We start from the raw sequence: 6147 nt of genomic DNA on the forward strand, positions 1-6147 counted from the left end.
GAAGTCTTTTCATCAATTAAAGAGAGAGTTTGGCAGATGATACAAGGATGGAATGAACTACGTCTCTCAAAGGCAAATAAAGAAATCATGATCAAGGCTGTGGTTCAAGCTATTCCAACATATTGAATGTGTTGTTCTAAGCCTTACTTTCGGACATCCAATCTATGATGAGTAACTTTCGGTGTGATGGTACGAAGTAGAGATCAATTCATTGGATAAGTTGGGATAGGATGTGTTCATCCAAAAATGAAGGTGGCATGGGCTTTGGGCAACTTAAGGCTTGTAAACTAGCTTTACTAGCTAAGTAGGCGTGGCACACTGCAATGGTTCGCCATCGCGGGTCGCGGTCGCGTCGCGGTCTCAGTTGTTCCACATCCGTCGCGGTATATCGGTTGAATATCGGGTGATATGAACATTATAACACATTAAAGTTTCCAAATATTTTGAAAAAATTACTAAAATTAGAAAATACTGAAAAAGACACAATTTAAAAAAATATCGGAGTCGACTCCGAGTTGACTCGGATATATCGACCGATATCATGTATCACGGATTCGAATCGGTCAATATCGGCCGAGTCAGAGCGAGTCGTCACGGATATGGTGATATCCGCGATTCGGGGATCGGTATCGTACCGATCTCTTCCGTTCTAGATATGACTCAGCCGATACGTATCGGTATCGGCCGATATGGCGAACCATGAACTCAGCAATCTACTCTTCTACATCAGGTTCTTAAAGCTAAATATTTTTCTAATTTTGACTTTTTTTCATGTCGAGCATAGTTCCATGCCTTCTTTTACTTGGAGAGAAATGTGAGAGGTTCGGAAATATCTAGTCGCTAGTAGCAAATGGCAATTTGGAAATGAGAATCAAATCAAAACTTGGAAAGATAGTTGGTCCATGTCCTTCCAAGTTCAAAATAATATCTCGTTCTCATGTAATAGCGGAAGACTCCACTCTAGATTGTTTAATTGTGGAAGAGATGGAAATATGAATTGCTTCAAGAGCTTTTCTGGCAAGATGTGGTTGAGGTGATTTTGAGCATTCTGTTTGGTGACAGACGAAATCAAGATAAGCTTATTTGGCACTATTCTAGAAATGATACCTTTACAATGAAAAATGTCTATTATCTCATCAAAAGACAATCCACTAATTGGCAAGATGTCGTTTCAGGGAGTAATGGTTTTGTAGATGATATTTGGCCCCACTTGTGGAAACTCAACATACTAAGTAAAGTTAAGATATTCTAGTGCTGAATTTGCAAAGGTATTCTACCTATGACTTTCACTATCTTGATCCTTCTTGCTCTTTATATAAGGCCCCTATGAAAGATGTAAATCATCTTTTCTTGTGCTATCCATGACATTTCAGACTTCCAAGTATCATCTTGGTTGCTTGGCCTTCTTCGTCATTTGCAAAAATGAGACGTGGAATTGGTAAGCATAATTCTTTGGAATCTGTAGCTTAATCAAAATGGAGCACTGTTTGGTGGCTCCTATTGTGATCCACTCAGTTTGGTCTCTCTGTCTCTCAGTTTCTTACAAAAATATTAAGAAGCAAACACATCTGCAAACAGTACATTGCGTTCTTCTGATGCCAACTTCATTGGGTAAAACCCCATGCAGGTTTTCTAAAGGCTAATTTTGATGGTGCAATATTCTACGAAAACAGCTGCTTTAGAGTTGGAGTTGTCGTGAGGGATGAATGGGGTAATTTTGTTGCTGCATTTTTCACAAAATCTTAGGTATCGTCACAAAATCTTGAGTAATTGAAGCCTATGATGCAAGATCAACAATCGCTTATTGCTTCAATTGCAAGTTCCTAAGATTATTTTAGAGGAAGACTCTTTAAAGATCATCAGCATGCCTAAAAATCTAGAAACTAACGATTTAGCCTATGGAGGTCTGCTAGATGATATTTTTGATATTTTATAGAATTTTGTCATTTGAGAAGCTAATTGGGTTCCTAGAAATCTAAATGTGGCTGTTCATTTATCAATTAGAAATGCTAGTTCTATTTCAGACATTTGTACTTAGAGATTTTCTTCAGCATCTTTTCTTTCTACCGCAATTGTCGCAGATCTATCTTTAGCTTAATAAAATTTTCCAGCTTTTTATAAAAAGAAAAAGTGGATATTTTCAAGAACAGTGTAGATAATTCGTCATTTACAGCTCATAACTTCTTGTCAATTTCTAAACACATGCATAAATGCACCGATCCATCAAGTAAGATCTTATCTTCAGTCAGCTCACTAATACGACCAAAAATGTCATGATTTCATGAATGACGAAACTCAACCCACTTAGGTTGACACGGCGCAGTATATCAAAGTGGTGTTGGCTACATTCTATGTATGCATGGGTGAATCACACGCACAACTTCGTTGGAACAATACATCCCAACGTCATTAGGCCTTGTTCTAGTTTATTTTAGATTTTATAAAATTTGATTATGGAAAGTGAGTATAGAGAATAATCAACATCAGGAAAAACTAGACCTTCTTTTGGCTATTAAAAAATCCATAATCTATATAAAAGCAAACGAAAACATAAAAAAAAATAAAAATTTCAAAATCTACAGAATCTTTAATTAGCTAAAATAATCAACCAAGAACATACTTTTCTATGAGTATAAAGACATGAATTCACACCAAAAAAAAACTGATGTGAAATTATAATAACAACTAGGAATCAGGTAAAGGTAATTGTTCGATTCACATTGGAGAATTTGAATTGGAATGAGAATCATCAATCGGGCTATGTGTTTACGTGACGTTTCTCATTGAGAACAATTAAAACCTTGGATGATTATGCAATGGAATGACAACTCATTTATAGACAGGCTTAGAAAGATATCTCTGGTTATAACAGCGTAATACATGGAGAGCAAGAAACAAGGTGATGTTCCAGCAAGTCTTTGTTTTTTTTTTTTTTTCGGAAACGATAGGAAATATATTGATTTCAAAAACAAGCTATACAAACTTGAGCAAAGGCCCATCACGAGCTTTACAATTGTGTTGCTTGACACAGAGGACTTAGATATTCCTCATCTTGCACTAATGTAGTAGCATACTTGCTAATTCTTTTCCCTAATCTATTACACTGGTTTTCAGCCAAGCTGAATGAGCAGTTCATAAACAAAGCTTTGAGCATGTGAATATCTTCTAATTGAGCAAAAATTCTGATGTCTTGTGTGTTGTGAGTTCGCAGCATTCGTAACAACTGAGCGGATGAAACTAGTAGATTAACAGCTGGCCAAGGCTTTTGTCTAATTTTGCACAATGATAATTTGAGCGCAGCGGAATAATCCAGTAAAAAGTCACCTGTACTTCTCTCTCGCATGGCCCATGCAGCGTGCACATTGTTGTCTTTTGTTGCCAGTATGCCAATGCCAACAATTTTGCTTTCCTTCAGCTGGCTCACCTCCACTTCAATTGTCATGTTGTTGCTGTGTATAAAGTCGCACGGTCCCTCTTCATCACTAGCTGATGTTTCTTGGCTGCTCACCCGCTTCTCCCTACTTTTCACTTCAGTGTACTCTATCCATTCTAGATGAGCTTTCTGTACAATGTCAAAAGGAGTCCTGCACTTGTTGTTAAAGACCTTCTCATTTCGAGCTTTCCACAGTTGCCAGAAAATGTTCACAGTAAGAGCTTGGTGCTTGTGCCCTTCATTTCTGCTTGTTGGTTCCATTAGACCACTCCACCATTTTGTCCAGCAAGTCTTTGTTACTCCCATTGGAATTATACATAGTATAGTTACTGAAATGAGACATGTTGGTGCTACATGGAGCGGAATTCCAAGGTTAAGAGTGAACTAAAGCTTGATCAATGATTGGGGAATTACATACAAGTGTTTTGATCATGAGTAGATAGGTGTTTTGTAGATTTTTATAATTCTTTGTATAGTTATAGGTGATAGTAGGATGTAGACACAGCTCATTGCTGCAATGTGTAAGCTTTCTTACTCTATTCTGTAAACGGTCCATTCTTACTTTAAAAAAATTTTGGAGAAGGTGATCTTCAGTTGTAATACATTGAGGCTACTGTATGGAAGAGTAAAAACCTTGATTTAAGAGTTGATGAACTTATTGAGGAAAGTTGATCTTCAAGAGTACGTGGGTTTCTCACCTCACCCGTTGAAAGTGGGATAATAGCGGAAAAGTACCGATATTTGGAAGAAACTCAGAAGTGAACATAGGCACTAGAAAGGGCGGTTGAACTACCATAAATCTCTTGCATTTGATTTTTCTTTCCCTGCTCTCTCTATATTAATTGTGATTCTTATTTTCTTAATTTAATTTTTCCTTGTTCCTTAAATCTTCTTGGTTATTTGCAAAACTTCATTCTTTAAATTCACACTTAGATCAAGTTGCTCTAGGGCCAACAGGCAGGTAAGGCCTAGATCCTCCTTTCTCGAACAAAATGGAGGCATCAAAAGTAACAAATTTTAAGAAGACTACTAGAAGTACAATGATCTCAGGTAAATGGATTGGGTTCTCTGCAGTTGCAGGCGTGGCTGAAAGAACTTTTGACGGCTCCAATAGAGCGATTCGAGATGGGTCTCAACTGGACCGTCAAATTGAAATTCAAATGAATTTAACACTGATGGCCGGGATCAAGCCGCCATCCATGAATTTCTCAGTGATCTTTTCAAAAAAAAAAAAAAATGAATTTCACAGTGATAGCCTAGATTAGGTCCAGTTGGATGGCGTCATCCGAGCTGTCAATAGTATGGCATGGTTGCAATCGCACCGGAACTTCCTATCAAATAAATTAATATTACTCAAACCGAGAAGGACGCCATCCAATTTTTCTTAAAATAGATGACAAAAGATTATCGCAAACTGCAGACGCCAACCGATCAATGCAATTCACATGGAAGTCACATATTTGGTTAGAGTATTACTTGAAATATAATTAGAAATAATTAGTACATTATTTTTTGTAATGTGATATATGTGAAATAAAAAAATGATTGAAAATATAAAAAATTGAATTGAGAAATATATTTATTATGCGAACGAAATATTATTTAAAAAAATTTGATTATTCAAACACTTTGTAGGCAAACATTATATGATATATATATATAGAGAGAGAGAGGTAGGACGAAGAAATACTCATCCGTCGCAAATCAATGGAGCTTCCCAACCATTCTCTTGATCACTTTCTTCTTTGCAACCATTCTCTTGACTTTAATCAAGGAATGGAAAAGATCCCAACCATCCAAAACCATCCAGAAATTGCCTTCGGGTCCATGCAAGCTACCATTCATTGGATGTATGCATCATCTGATAGGCACACTTCCACATCGTACACTAAAAAACTTGGCTCAAAAACGTGGACCTCTAATACATTGCAGTTGGGTGAAGTTTCAGCTGTTGTTGTCTCCTCACCAAATTTGACGAAAGACGTCATGAAAACATACGATCTTTCCTTTGCTAGCAGGCATGAACTTCTCGCATTCAAGATCATCTGTTATGATACTAAAGACATCATATGCTCCCCCTATAATGATTATTGAAGACAAATGCGAAAAATCTGCGTCATGGAACTTCTTAGCGCTAAAAGTGTTAGGTCCTTCCACAATATTAGGCAGGATCAGTTTTGCACTTAGTTGATGTAACAAGGCAATTGGCAGGCAAGAGTGCCAATATAACTGAAAAACTTTTCTCACATACGAGTTCGATGGTTTGTAGAGCTGCATTTGGTCAAGTTTCCAAAGAAGATCAATACGAATTTGTATAAGAATAATGAAGCAAGTGGCAGGTTTAGGAGGAAGTTTTGATACTGCTGATCTATTTCCTTCTTACAAAATTCTTCATGTCCTGACTGGACTGAAGCCTAAATTGCTGCAGATCAGCCACAAAATGGATATTATATTTGAAAGCTCAATCAAGGAGCACGTCAAGAACCGGACTAGGAACATGAAGTTCATTGCTGATTCTAATCAATAAGATCTTATTGATGTTCTACTGCGAATTAGACATTGTGGAGACCTTCAATTTCCCATCACCAATGACAATATCAAAGCTATCATCTTTGCTAGTCAAACTACCCTGAATTCTTTCCTTCCCTGCTTTCATGAATTTAGAGAAAAATATATTGATTCAAAATCAAAACATTAGGACCAAAAGTGCAAAG

At 36.9% G+C, this 6147-nt stretch overlaps 1 long non-coding RNA gene across 1 annotated transcript; it reads left to right on the forward strand.

Annotated features, from left to right (window-relative positions):
* Positions 1-1278: 1278 nt before the first annotated feature.
* LOC140006520 (uncharacterized) lies at positions 1279-1760 on the forward strand. The gene is made up of 2 exons (XR_011814187.1): positions 1279-1438; positions 1628-1760. It is a non-coding gene; the product is annotated as an uncharacterized lncRNA (long non-coding RNA).
* Positions 1761-6147: the final 4387 nt, after the last annotated feature.

The sequence above is a fragment of the Coffea arabica genome, chromosome 1c, assembly GCF_036785885.1.
Source record: "Coffea arabica cultivar ET-39 chromosome 1c, Coffea Arabica ET-39 HiFi, whole genome shotgun sequence".
In the NCBI taxonomy this organism is placed as follows: Eukaryota; Viridiplantae; Streptophyta; class Magnoliopsida; order Gentianales; family Rubiaceae; genus Coffea; species Coffea arabica.